We start from the raw sequence: 15,292 nt of genomic DNA on the forward strand, positions 1-15,292 counted from the left end.
TTCATCTCAGAGAGTTACAGCTTTCCCCTCCAGAAGCCGTTCGCTAAGAGTGTTCTTGTGTAATTTGCCAAGGGATATTTGGAAGCCCATAGTGGCCTATTGTGAAAAAGGAAATATCCTCAGGTGAAAACTGGAAAGAAGCTTTCTGAGAAACTGCTTTGTGATGTGTGACTTCCACTCACTGAGTTACAGCTGTATTTCGTGGAGCTCTTTGCTAGCCTTATTTCAGTGGAATATGAGACCTAATATTTCGGATCCCTTGGAAGGGAATAGGGACAAAGCAAGTATCCTCTGACCAAAATCAGAAAGAAGCTTTCACAGAAACTTTTTTGTGATGTGTGAATTCATCTCACAGAGTTACAGCTTTCCCCTCAAGGAGCCTTTTGCTAAGACTGTTCTTGTGGAATTTGCAAAGTGATATTTGGAAGCCCATTTAGGGCTATGGTGAAAAGGGAAATATCCTCAGTTAAAAACTGTAAAGAAGCTTTCTGAGAAACTGCTTTGTGTTCTATGAATTCATCTCACAGAGTTACAGCTTTCCCCTCAAGAAGCCTTTCACTAAGTCTGTTCTTGTGGAATTTGCAAAACGACATTTGGAAGCCCATAGAGCTCTATGGTGAAAAAGACAATATCCTCAGATAAAAACTGAAAAGAAGCTTTCATAGAAACTGCTTTTGTGTTCTGTGAATTCATCTCACAGAGATACAGCTTTCTCCTCCATAAACCGATCGCTAAGACTGTTCTTGTGAAATTTGCAAAGGGATATTTGAAGCCCCTAGAGGCCTATGGTGAAAAAGAAAATATCCTCAGATGAAAACTGGAAAGAAGCTTTCTGAGAAACCGCGTTGTGTTCTGTGAATTTATCTCACAGAGTTAAATCTTTCCCCTCCAGAATCCGTTCGCTGAGATTGTTCTTGTGGAATTTGCAAAGGAATATTTGGAAGCCCATAGAGGCTAATGGTGAAAAAGAAAATTTCCCCAGATGAAAACGGGATAGAAGCTTTCTGAGAAACTGCTTTGTGATGTGTGACTTCCAGTCCCTGAGTTACAGCTGTATTTCGTGGAGCTGTTTGATAGCCATATTTCTGTTGAATCTGAGAACTGATATTTCGGATCCTTTTGAAACTATAGAGCCAAAGGAAATATCCTCTGATCAAAATGAGAAAGAAGCTTTCTGAGAAACTTCTTTGTGATCTGTGAATTCATCTCACAGCGTTACAGCTTTTTGCTACAGAAGCCGTGCGCAAAGACTGTTCTTTTGGAATTTGTAAATAGATATTTGGAAGCGCATAAAAGCCTATGGTGAAAAAGAAAATATCCTCATAGGAAAACCGGAAGGAACCTTTTTGAGAAACTGCTTTGTGATGTATGACTTCCACTCACGGAGTTACAGCTGTATTTTCTGGAGCGGGTGGCTAACCTTATTTCTGTGAAATCTGAGGACTGATATTTCGACTTTCATTCACAGAGTTACAGTTGTATTTCGTGGATCTGTTTCCTAGCCTTATTTCTGTGGAATCTGAGAACTGATATTTTGGATCCCTGTGAAGGCTATTGGGCCAAAGGAAATATCCTCTGATAACAAAGAGAAAGAAGCTTTCGGAGAAACTTCTTTGTGTTCTCTAAAATCATCTCACAGAGTTACAGCAAACCCTCAAGAAGCCTTTCGTTAAGACTGTTCTTGTGGAATTTGCAAAGTGATATTTGGAAGCCCATGGAAGTCTACGGTGAAAAAGGAAATATCCTCAGATGAAAACTGGAAAGAAGCTTTCTGAAAAACTGCTTAGTGTTCTGTTAATTCATCTCACAGAGTTATAGCTTAACCCTCAAGAAGCCGTTCGCTAAGCCTGTTCCTGTGGAATTTGCAAAGTGATATTTGGAAGCCCATCGAGGGCTATGTTGAAAATGAAAATATCCTCAGAGAAAAACTGGAAAGAGGCTTTCTGAGAAACTGCTTTGTGATGTGGGACTTCCACTCACAGAGTTACAGCTGTATTTCGTCAGTCTGTTTGTTAGCCTTATTTCTGTGGAATCTGGGAACTGATATTTCGGATCCCTGTGAGAACTATAGGGCCAAAGAAATATCCTCCGATAACAAAGAGAAGGAAGCTTTCTGAGAAACTTGTTTGTGTTCTGTGAAATCATCTCACAGAGTTACAGCTTTCCCCTCGAGAAGCCTTTACTTAAGACTGTTCTTGTGGTATTTGCAAAATGATATTTGGAAGCCCATGGAGGGCTACGGTGAAAAAGGAAATATCCTCAGATGAAAACGGGAAAGAAGCTTTCTGAGAAACTTCTTAGTGTTCTGTTAATTCATCTCAGAAAGTTACAGTCTTCCCCTCAAGACGCCGTTCGCTAAGCCTGTTTTTGTGGAATTTGCAAAGTGATATTTGGAAGCCCCTAGAGGGCTATGGCAAAAAAGAAAATATCCTGAGAGAAAAACTGGAAAGAAGCTTTCTGAGAAACTGCTTTCTGATGTGTGACTTCCACTCACAGAGTTACAGTTGTATTTTGTGGATCTGCTTGCTGCCCTTATTTCTGTGGAATCTGAGAACTGATATTTCGGATCCCTTTGAACTAAGGGCCCAAGGAAATATCCTCCGATAATAAAGACAAAGAAGCTTTTTGAGAAACTTCTTTGTGACCTGTGAATTCATCTCACAGAGTTACAGCTTTCCCCTAAAGAAGCCTTTCGCTAAGACTGTTCTTGTGGAATTTGCAAAGTGATATTTGGAAGCCCATGGAGGGCTATGGTGAAAAGGGAAATATCCTCAGATGAAAAGTTGAAGGAAGCTTTCTGAGAAACTGCTTAGTGTTTGGTGAATTCATCTCACAGAGTTACAGCTTTCCGCTCCAGAAGCCGTTTGCTAAGACTGTTCTTGTGGAATTTGTAAATGGATATTTGGAAGCCGGTAGAAGCCTAGGGTGAAAAAGAAAATATCCTCATAGGAAAACCGGAAAGAAGCTTTCTGAGAAACTGCTTTGCGATGTGTGACTTCCACTCAGGGAGTTACAGCTGTATTTACTGGAGCGGGTTGCTAACCTTATTACTGTGGAATCTGAGAACTGATATTTCGGAACCCTTGGAAGACTATAGGGCCGAAGGAAATATCCTCCGATCAAAATCATAAAGAAGCTTTCAGAGAACCTTCATAGTGATCTTGAATTCATCTCACAGAGTTACAGCTTTCCCCTCAAGAAGCCTTTTGCTAAGACTGTTCTTGTGGAATTTGCAAAGTGATATTTGGAAGTCCATGGAGAGCTATGGTGAAAAGGGAAATATCCTCAGATCAAAACTGGAAAGAAGCTTTCTGAGAAACTGCTTTTTGTTCTGTGAATTCAACTCACGGAGTTACAGCTTTCCCCTCCAGAAGCCGTTCGCTAACACTGTTCTTGTGGAATTTGCAAAGGGATATTTGGAAGCCCATAGAGGCCTATGGTGAAAAACAAAATATCCTCAGATTAAAACTGGAAAGAAGCTTTCTGAGAAACTGCTTTGTGATGTGTGACTTCCACTCACTGAGTAACAGCTGTATTTCGTGGAGCTGTTTGCTAGCCTTATCTCTGTGGAATCTGAGAACTCATATTCCGAATCCCTGTGAAGACTATAGGGCCAAAGGAAATATCCTCCGATCAAAAGGAGAAAGAAGCTTTCTGAGAGACTTCTTAGTGATCTGTGAATTCATCTCACAGTGATACAGCCTTCCCCTCCAGCAGCTTTTCACTAGGCTGTTCTTGTGGAATTTAAAAAGTGATATTTGGAAGCCCATGGAGGGCTACGGTGAAAACGGAAATATTCTCAGGAGAAAACTCGAAAGAAGATTTCTGAGAAACTGCTTTGTATTCTGTGAATTCAACTCACAGAGTTACAGCTTTCCCATAAAGAACCGTTCGCTAACACTGTTCTTGTGGAATTTGCAAAGGGATATTTGGAAGCCCAAGGAGGCCTATGGTGAAAATGAAAATATCCTCAGATGAAAACCTGAAAGAAGCTTTCTTAGAAAGTGCTCTGTGATGTTGAATTCCACTCACAGAGTTACAGCTGTAGTTCGTGCAGCTGTTTGCTAGCCTTATTTCTGTTTAATCTGAGAACTGATATTTCGGATCCCTTTGAAGACTACAGGGACAAAAGAAATATCCTCCGATCAGAATGAGAGAAAAGCTTTCTGAGAAACTTCCTCGTGATCTGTGAATTCATCTCATATTGTTACAGCTTTCCCCTCAAAAAGCCTTTCGCTAAGACTGTTCTTCTGGAATTTGCAAAGTGATATTTGGAAGCCCATGGGGGGCTATGTTGAAAAGGGAAACATCCTCGGATCAAAACTGGAAAGAAGCTTTCTGAGAAACTGCTTTGTGTTCTGTGAATTCACCTCACAGAGTTACGGCTTTCCCCTTAAGAAGCCGTTCGCTAAGACTGTTCTTGTGGAATTGCAAAGGGATATTTGGAAGCCCATAGAACCTATGGTGAAAAGAAAATATCCTCAGATGAAAACGGGAAAGAAGCTTTCTGAGAAACTGCTTTGTGATGTTTGACTTCCACTCACTGTGTTACAGCTGTATTTTGTGGAGCTGTTTGTTAGCCTTATTTCTGTGGAATCTGAGAACTGATATTTCGGATCCCTTTGAAGACTATAGGGCCAAAGGAAATGTCCTCAGATCAAAATGATAAAGAAGCTCTCTGAGAAACATCTTTGTGATCTTGAATTCATCTAACAGAGGTACAGCTTTCCCCTCAAGAAGCCTTTCGCTAAGACTGTTCTTGTGGAATTTGCAAAGTGATATTTGGAAGCCCATGGAGTACTATGGTGAAAAGGGAAATATCATCAGATCAAAACTGGAAAGACGCTTTCTGAGAAACTGCTTTGTGTTCTGTGAATTCATCTCATAGAGTTACAGCTTTCCACTCCAGAAGCCGTTCACTAACACTTTTGTTGTGGAATTTGCAAAGGGATATTTCAAAGCCCATAGAGGCCTATGGTGAAATAGAAAATATCCTCAGATGAAAACTGCAAAGAAGCTTTCTGAGAAACTGCTTGGTGATGTGTGACTTCCACTCACTGAGTTACAGCTGTATTTCGTGGAGCTGTTTGCTAGCCTTATTTCTGTGGAATCTGAGAACTCATATTTCGAATCCCTCTGAAGATTATAGGGCCAAAGGAAATATCCTCCGATCAAAAGGAGAAAGAAGCTTTTGAGAGACTTCTTTGTGATGTGTGAATTCATCTCACAGAGTTACATCTTTCCCCTCAAGGAGCTTTTCAATAAGACTTTTCCTGTGGAATTTGCAAAGTGATATTTGGAAGCCCATGGAGGGCTATGGAGAAAGTTACATATTCTCCAATTAAAACTGGAAAGAAGTTTTCTGAGAAACTGCTTTGTGTTCCGTGAATACATCTCACAGAGTTACATCTTTCCCCTCCAGAAGCCGTTCGCTGAGATTGTTCATGTGTAATTTGCAAAGGGATATTTGGAAGCCCTTAGAGGCCTATGGTGAAAAAGAAAATATCCTCAGATGGAACCTGAAAAGAAGCTTTCTGAGAAACTGCTTTGTGATGTGTGACTTCCACTAACTGAGTTACAGCTGCATATCGTGGAGCTGTTTTCTAGCCTTATTTCTGTGGAATCTGAGAACTGATATTTCGGATCCCTTGGAAGACTATAGGGCCAAAGCAAATATCCTTCGATCAAAATGAGAAAGAAGCTTTCTGAGAAACTTGTTTGTGATCTGTGAATTCATCTCACAGAGTTACAGCCTTCCCCTCAAGAAGCCTTTCGCTAAAACAGTTCTTGTGGAATGTGCAAAGTGATATTTGGAAGCCAATGGAGGGCTCTGGTAAAAAGGGAAATATCCTCAGATCAAAAGTGGAAAGAAGCTTTCTGAGAAACTGCTTTGTGTTCTGTGAATTCATCTCACAGAGTTACAACTTTCCACTCCAGAAGCCGATCGCTAAGACTGTTCTTGTGGAATTTGCAAAGGAATATTTGGAAGCCCGTAGAGGCCTAGGGTGAAAAAGAAAATATCCTCATATGAAAACTGGAAAGAAGCTTTCTGAGAAACTGCTTTGTGATGTGTGACTTCCACTCACGGAGTTACAGCTGTATTTCGTGGAGCTGTTTGCTAGCCTTATCTCTGTGGAATCTGAGAACTCATATTCCGAATCCCTGTGAAGACTACAGGGCCAAAGGAAATATCCTCCGATCAAAAGGAGAAAGAAGCTTTCTGAGAGACTTCTTAGTGATCTGTGAATTCATCTGACAGTGTTACAGCTTTCCCATCAAGCAGCTTTTCACTAAGACTGTTCTTGTGGAATTTTAAAATTTAATATTTGGAAGCCCATGGAGGGCTATGGTGAAAAGGGAAATATCCTCAGATCAAAACCGGAAAGAAGCTTTCCGAGAAACTGCTTTTTATTCTGTGAATTCATTTCACAGAGTTACAGCTTTCCACTCCAGAAGCCGTTCGCTAACACTGTTCTTGTGGAATTTGCAAAGGGATGTTTGAAAGCCCATAGAGGCCTATGTTGAAATATAAAATATCCTCAGATGAAAACTGGAAAGAAACTTTCTGAGAAACTGCTTTGTGATGTGTGACTTCCACTCACTGAGTTACAGCTGTATTTCGTGGAGCTGTTTGCTAGCCTTATTTCTGTGGAATCTGAGAACTCATATTTCGAATCCCTGTGAAGATTATAGGGCCAAAGGAAATATCCTCCTATCAAAATGAGAAAGAAGCTTTCTGAGAGACTTCTTTGTGATGTGTGAATTCATCTCACAGAGTTACATCTTTCCTCTCAAGAAGCCTTTCGCTAAGACCGTTCTTGTGGAATTTGAAAAGGGATATTTGGAAGCCCATGGAGGGCTATGGTGAAAAAGGAATTATCCTCAGATGAAAACTGGAAAGAAGCTTTCTCAGAAACTGCTTGGTGTTCTGTTAATTCATCTCACAGAGTTCCAGCCTTCCCCTCAAGAAGCCTTTCCCTAAAACTGTTCTTGTGGAATGTGCAAAGTGATATTTGGAAGCCTATGGAGGGCTGTGGTAAAAAGGGAAATATCCTCAGATCAAAACTGGAAAGAAGCTTTCTGAGAAACTGCTTTGTGTTCTGTGAATTCATCTCACACAGTTACAGCCTTTCCCTCCAGAAGCCGTTCGCTAAGACTCTTTTTGTGGAATTTACAAAGGGATATTTGGAAGCCCATAGAGGCCTATGGTGAAAGAGAAAATATCCTCAGATGAAAACTGGTATAAAGCTTTCTGAGAAACTGCTTTGTGATGTGAGACTTCCACTCACTGAGTAACAACTGTATTTCATGGAGCTCTTTGCTAGCCTTTTTTTCTGTGGAATTTTAGAACTGCTATTTCTTATCCCTTTGAATACTATAGGGTCAAAGGAAATATTCTCCGTTCAAAAAGAGAAAGAAGCTTTCTGAGAAACGTCTTTGTGATCTTTGAATTCACATCACAGAGTTACAGCTTTCACGTCAAGTAGCTTTTCACTAAGACTGTTCTTGTGGAATTTGCAAAGTGATATTTGGAAGCCCCTAGAGGGCTATGGAGAAAAGCTAAATATCCTCAGATTAAAACTGGAAAGAAGTTTTCTGAGAAACTGCTTTGTGTTCTTTGAATTCATCTCACAGAATTACATCTTTCCCTTCAAGATGCCGTTCGCTGAGATTGTAGTTTTGGAATTCGCAAAGGGATATTTGGAAACCCATAGAGGCCTATGGTGAAAAAGAAAATATCCTCATGGGAAAACTGGAAAGAAGCTTTCGGAGAAACTGCTTTGTGATGTGTGACTTCCACTAACTGAGTTACAGCTGTATATCGTGGAGCTGTTTTGTAGTCTTATTTCTGTGGAATCTGAGAACTGATATTTCGGATCCATTGGAAGACTATAGGACCAAAGGAAATATCCTCCGATCAAAATGATAAACAATCTTTCTGAGAAACTTCTTTGTGATCTTGAATTCATCTAACAGAGGTACAGCTTTCCCTTCAAGAAGCCTTTTGCTAAGACTGTTCTTGTGGAATTTGCAAAGTGATATTTGGAAGCCCATGGAGTTCTATGGAGAAAAAGGAAATAACCTCAGATCAAAACTGGAAAGAAGCTTTCTGAGACAATGCTTTTTGTTCTCTGAATTCATCTCACAGATTTACAGCTTTCCACTCCAGAAGCCGTTCGCTAACACTGTTCTTGTGGAATTTGCAAAGGAATATTTGGAAGCCCGTAGAGGCCTATGGTGAAAAAGAAAATATCCTCAGATGAAAACTGGAAAGAAGCTTTCTGAGAAACTACTTTGTGAAGTGTGACTTCCACTCACAGAGTTACAGCTGTATTTTATGGAGCTGTTTGCTGGCCTTATTTGTGTGGAATTTGACAACTCATATTTTGGATCCATTTTAAGACTGTAGGGCCAAAGGAAATATCCTCCGATCAAAAGGGGAAAGAAGCTTTCTGAGAAACTTCTTTGTGGTCTGTGAATTCATCTCATGGTGTTACAGCTTTCCCCTCAAGAAGCCTTTCGCTATGACTGTTCTTGTGGAATTTTCAAAGTGATATTTGGAAGCCCATGGAGGGCTATGGTGAAAAGGTAAATATCCTCAGATCAAAACTGGAAAGAAGCTTTCTGAGAAATTGCTCTGTGTTCTGTGAATTCAACTCACAGAGTTACAGCTTTCCATTCCAGAAACCGTCCGCTAAGACTGTTCTTGTGGAATTTTCAAAGGGATATTTGGAAGCCCGTAGAGGCCTATGGTGAAAAAGAAAGTATCCTCATATGAAAACTGGAAAGAAGCTTTCTGAGAAACTGCTTTGTGATTTTGACTTCCACTCACTGAGTTACAGCTGTATTTCCTGGAGCTGTTTGCTAGCCTTATTTCTGTGGAATCTGAGAACGGATATTTCGGATCCCTTTGAAGACTATAGGGCGAAAGGAAATATCTTCCAATCAAAATGAGCAAGAAGCTTTCTGGAAACTTCTTTGTGATCTCTGAATTCATCTCACAGAGTTACAGCTTTTCGCTCCAGGAGTCGTTCACTAAGACTGGTCTTGTGGAATTTGTAAATGGATATTTGGAAGGCCCTAGAGGCCTATGGTGAAAAAGAAAATATCCTCATAGGAAAATCTTAAAGAAGCTTTCTGAGAAACTACTTTTTGATGTGTGACTTCCACTCACGGAGTTACAGCTGTATTTCCTGGAACGGGTTGCTAGCCTTATTTCTGTGGAATCTGAGAACTGTTATATCGGATCCCTTTAAAGACGATAGCACCAAAGGAAATATCCTCCGATCAAAATGAGAAAGAAGCTTTCTGAGAAACTTCTTTGTGATCTGTGAATTCATCTCACAGAGTTACAGCTTGCACCTCAAGAAGCCTTTCTCTGAGAATGTTCTTGTGGAATTTGCAGAGTTATATTTGGAAGCCCATAGAGGACTATGGTGAAAGGGCAATTATCCTCAGATGAAAACTGGAAACAAGGTTTCTGAGAAACTGCTATGTGTTCTGTGAATTCACCTCACAGAGTTACTGCTTTCCCCTCCGGAAACCGTTCGCTACGACGGTTCTTGTGGAATTTGCAAAGGGATATTTGGAAGCCCATAGAGGCCTATGGTGAAAAAGAAAATGTCCTCAGATGAAAACGGGAGAAAAGCTTTTAGGGAAACTGCTTTGTGATGTGTGACTTCCACTCACAGAGTTACAGCTGTATTTTATGGAGCTGTTTGCTAGCCTTATTTGTGTGGAATTTGACAACTGATATTTCGCATCCATTTGAAGACTATAGGGCCAAAGGAAATATCCTCCGATCAAAAGGAGAAAGAAGCTTCCTGAGAAACTCCTTTGTGATTTGTGAATTCATCTCACAGTGTTACAGCTTTCCCCTCAAGAAGCCTTTCGCTAAGACTGTCCTTGTGGAATTTACAAAGTGATATTTGGAAGCTCATGGAGGGCTATGGTGAAAAGGGAAATAACCTCAGATCAAAACTGGAAAGAATCTTTCTGAGAAACTGCTTTGTGTTCTGTGAATTCATCTCACAGAGTTACAGCTTTCTGCTACAGAAGCCCTTCGCTAATACAGGTCTTTTGGAATTTGTAAATAGATTTTTGGAAGCCCATAGAAGCCTATGGTGAAAAAGAAAATATCCTCATTGGAAAACTGGAAAGAAGCTTTCTGAGAAACTGCTTGGTGCTGTGTGACTTCCACTCACAGAGTTACAACTGTATTTCCTGGAGCGGGTTGCTAGCCTTATTTCTGTGGAATATGAGACCTGATATTTCGGATCCCTTTTAAGTCTATAGGGCTAAAAGAAATATCATCCGATCAAAATGAGAAAGAAGCTTTCAGAGAAACTTCTTTGTGATCTGTGAATTCATCTCACAGAGTTACAGCTTTGCCCTCAAGAAGCCTTTCGCTAAGACTGTTCTTGTGGAATTTGCAAAGTGATATTTGGAAGCCCATAGAGGACTATGGTGAAAAGGGAAATATCCTGAGATGAAAACTGGAAAGAAGCTTTTTGAGAAACTACTTTGTGTTCTGTGAATTCACCTCACAGAGTTACAGCTTTCCGTTCCAGAAACCGTCCGCTAAGACTGTTCTTGTAGAATTTGCAAAGGGATATTTGGAAGCCCGTAGAGGCCTATGGTGAAAAAGAAAGTATCCTCAGATGAAAACTGGAAAGAAGCTTTCTGAGAAACTGCTTTGTGATGTTGACTTCCACTCATTGAGTAACAGTTGTAGTTCGTGGAGCTGTTTTCTAGCCTTATTTCTGTGTAATCTGAGAACTGATATTTCGGATCCCTTTGAGACTATACGGACAAAAGATATATCCTCCGATCAGAATGAGAAAGAAGCTGTCTGAGAAACTTCATCGTGATTTTGAATTCATCTAACAGAGTTAGAGCTTTCCCCTCAAGAAGCCTTTCACTAAGACTGTTCTTGTGGAATTTGCAAAGTGATATTTGGAAGCCCATGAAGAGCTATGGTGAAAAGGGAAATATCCTCAGATCAAAACTGGAAAGAAGCTTTCTGAGAAACTGCTTTGTGTTCTGTGAATTCATCTCACAGAGTTACAACTTTCCCCTCCAGTAGCCGTTCGCTAATACTGTTCTTGTGGAATTTGCAAAGGGATATTTGAAAGCCCATAGAGGCCTATGGTGAAAAAGAAAATATCCTCAGATGAAAACTCGAAAGAACCTTTCGGAGAAAATACTTCGTGATGTGTGACTTCCAAATAATGAGTTACAGCTGTATATTGTGTAGCTGTTTTCTAGCCTTATTTCTGTGTAATTTAACACCTGATATTTCGGATCCCTTGTTAGACTATAGGGCCAAAGGAAATATCCTCTGATCAAAAGGAGAAAGAAGCCTTCTGAGAAAGTTCTTTGTGATCTGTGAATTCATCTCACAGAGTTACAGCTTTCCCTTCAAGAAGACTTTCGCTAAGACTGTTCTTGTGGAATTTGCAAAGTGCTATTTGGAAGCCCATGGAGGGCTATAGTGAAAAGGGAAATATCCTCAGACCAAAACTGGAAAGAAGCTTTCTGAGAAATTGCTTTGTGTTCTGTGAATTCATCTCACAGGGTTACAGCTTTCTGTTCCAGAAACCGTCCGCTAAGACTGTTCTTGTGGAATTTGCAAAGGGGTATTTGGAAGCCCGTAGAGTCCTATGGTGAAAAAAAAAATATCCTCAGATGAAAACTGGAGAGTAGCTTTCTGAGAAACTGCTTTGTGATATGACTTCCACTCACTGAGTAACAGCTGTAGTTCTTGAAGCTGTTTGCTAGCCTTATTTTTGTGAAATCTTAGAACTGATATTTCGGATCCCTTTGAAGACTATACGGACAAAAGAAATATCCTCCGATCAGAATGAGAAAGAAGCTTTCTGAGAAACTTCTTCATGATCTGTGAATTCATCTCAAATTGTTACAGCTTTCCCCTCAAGAAGCCTTTCGATAAGATTGTTCTCGTGAAATTTGCAAAGTGATATATGGAAGCCTAATGAGGGTTATGGGGAAAAGGGAAATAACCTCAGATCAAAACGGGAAAGAAGCTTCTTGAGAAACTGCTTTGTGTTCTGTGAATTCATCTCACAGAGTTACAGCTTTCCACTCCAGAAGCCGTTCGCTAAGACTGGTCTTCTGGAATTTGTAAATGGATATTTGGAAGCCCATAGAAGCCTATGGTGAAAAAGAAAATATCCTCATAGGAAAACGGGAAAGAAGCTTTCTGAGAAACTGCTTTGTGATGTGTGACTTCCACTCACGGAGTTACAGCTGTATTTCCTGGAGCGGGTTGCTAGCCTTATTTCTGTGGAATCTGTGACCTGATATTTCGGATCCCTTTTTATGTCTATAGGGCCAAAGGAAATATCCTCCGATCAAAAGGAGAAAGAGGCTTTCTGAGAAACTCCGTTGTGATCTCTGAATTCATCACACAGTGTTACAGCTTTCCCCTCAAGAAGCCTTTCACTTAGACTGTTCTAGTGGAATTTGCAAAGTGATATTTGGAAGCCCATAGAGGACTACGGTGAAAAGGGAAGTATCCTCAGATGAATACTGGAAAGCAGCTTTCTGAGAAACTGCTTTGTGATGTGTGACTTCCACTCACTGAGTTGCAGCTGCATTTCATGGGACTGTTTGCTAGCCTTATTTGTGCAGAATCTGACAAGAAATATTTCGGATGCCTTTGAAGACTATAGGGCCAAAGGAAATATCCTCATTTCAGAGGAGAAAAAATCATTCTGAGAAACTTCTTTGTGATCTGTGAATTCATCTCACAGAGTTACAGCTTTCCGCTCCAGAAGCCGCTCGCTAAGACTGGTCGTGTGGAATTTGTAAATGGATATTTGGAAGCCCTTAGAAGCCTATGGTGAAAAAGAAAATATCCTCAGATGAAAACTGGAAAGAAGCTTTCTGAGAAACTGCTTTGTGATGCTTGACTTCCACTCACTGAGTTACAGCTGTGTTACCTGTGGCGGGTTGCTAGCCCTAATTCTGTGGAATCTGAGAACTGATATTTCGGATCCCTTTGAAGACTATACGGACAAAAGAAATATCCTCCGATCAGAATGAGAAAGAAGCTTTCTGAGAAACTTCTTCGTGATCTGTGAATTCAACTCAAATTGTTATAGCTTTCCCCTCAAGAAGCCTTTCGATAAGACTGTTCTTGTGGAATTTGCAAAGTGATATTTGGAAGCCTACGGAGTGCTATGGTGAAAAGGGAAATAACCTCAGATGAAACCTGGAAAGTAGCTTTCTGAGAAACTGCTTTGTGTTCTGTGAATTCACCTCACAGAATTACAGCTTTCCGCTACAGAAGCCGTTCGCTAAGACTGGTCTTGTGGAATTTGTAAATGGATATTTGGAAGCTCATAGAAGCCTATGGTGAAAAAGAAAATATCCTCATAGGAAAACAGAAAGAAGATTTCTGAGAAACTGCTTTGTGATGTGTGACTTCCAATCACGGAGTTAGAGCTGTATTTAATTGAGCGAGTTGCTAGCCTTATTTCTGTGGAATCTGAGACCTGATATTTCGGATCCCTTTGAAGTCTATAGTGCCAAAGGAAATATCCTCCTATCAAAATGAGAAAGAAGCTTTCAGAAAAACTTCTCTGAGATCTGTGAATTCATCTCACAGAGTTACAGCTTTCCCCTCAAGAAGCCTTTCGCTAAGACTGTTATTGTGGAATTTGCAAAGTGAAATTTGGAAGCCCATAGAGGACTATGGTGAAAAGGGAAATATCGTCACATGAAAACTGAAAGAAGCTTTCTGAGAAACTGCTTTGTGATGTGTGACTTCCACTCACTGAGTTACAGATGTATTTCATGGAGCTGTTTGCTAGCCTTATTTCTGAGTAATCTGGGAACAGATATTTTGGATCCCTTTGAGACTATAGAGCCAAAGGAAATATCCTTCGATGAAAATGAGAAAGAAGATTTCTGAGAAACTTTTTGTGATCTGTGAATTCATCTCACAGAGTTACAGCATTCCCCGCAAGAAGCATTTCGCGAAGACTGTTCTTGAGAAAATTGCCAAGTGATATTTGGAATCCCATGGAGGGCTGTGGTAAAAAGGGAAATATCCTCAGATTAAAACTGGAAAGAAGCTTTCTGAGAAAGTGCTTTGTGTTCTGTGAATTCATCTCACAGAGTTACAGCTGTCCAATCCAGAAGCCGTTCGCAAAGACTGTTCTTGCGCAATTTGCAAAGGGATATTTGGAAGACCATAGAGACCTATGGTGAAAAAGAAAATATTCTCAAATGAAAACTGAAAGGAGCTTTCTGAGAAACTGCTTTGTGATGTCTGACTTCTACTTACCGAGTTACAACTGTATTTCATGGAGCTGTTTGCTAGCCTTATTTGTGTGGAATCTGACAATAGATATTTCGGATGCATTTGAAGACTATAGGGCCAAAGGAAATATCCTTCAATCAAAAGGATAAAGAAGCTTTCTGAGAAACTTCTTTGTGATCTGTGAATTCATCTCACAGAGTTACAGCTTTCCGCTCAAGAAGCCTTTTGCTAAAACTGTTCTTGTGGATTTTGCAAAGTGATATTTGGAAGCCCATGGAGGGGTATGGTGAAAAGGGAAATATCCTCAGATGAAAACTGGAAAGAAGCTTTCTGAGAAACTACTTTCTGTTCGGTGAATTCATCTCACAGAATTACAGCTTTCCACTCCAGAAGCCGTTTGCGTATACTGGTCTGGTGGAATTTGTAAATGGATATTTGGAAGCCCATAGAAGCCTATGGTGAAAGAGAAAATATCCTCATTGGAAAACCGGAAAGAAGCTTTCTGAGAAACTGCTTTGTGATGTGTGACTTCCACTCACTGAGTTACAGATGTATTTCATGGAGCTGTTTGCTAGCCTTATTTCTGAGTAATCTGGGAACAGATATTTTGGATCCCTTTGAGACTATAGAGCCAAAGGAAATATCCTACGATGAAAATGAGAAAGAAGATTTCTGAGAAACTTTTTGTGATCTGTGAATTCATCTCACAGAGTTACAGCATTCCCCGCAAGAAGCATTTCGCGAAGACTGTTCTTGAGAAAATTGGCAAGTGATATTTGGAATCCCATGGAGGGCTGTGGTAAAAAGGGAAATACCCTCAGATTAAAACTGGAAAGAAGCTTTCTGAGAAAGTGCTTTGTGTTCTGTGAATTCATCTCACAGAGTTACAGCTGTCCAATCCAGAAGCCGTTCGCAAAGACTGTTCTTGCGCAATTTGCAAAGGGATATTTGGAAGACCATAGAGACCTATGGTGAAAAAGAAAATATTCTCAAATGAAAACT

At 40.2% G+C, this 15,292-nt stretch overlaps 1 pseudogene; it reads left to right on the plus strand.

Moving 5' to 3' along the window:
- Positions 1 to 235: 235 nt before the first annotated feature.
- LOC141409755 (uncharacterized) lies at positions 236 to 11,612 on the plus strand (annotated as a pseudogene).
- Positions 11,613 to 15,292: the final 3,680 nt, after the last annotated feature.

This window comes from Macaca fascicularis, chromosome 2, assembly GCF_037993035.2.
Source record: "Macaca fascicularis isolate 582-1 chromosome 2, T2T-MFA8v1.1".
Taxonomy (NCBI): Eukaryota; Metazoa; Chordata; class Mammalia; order Primates; family Cercopithecidae; genus Macaca; species Macaca fascicularis.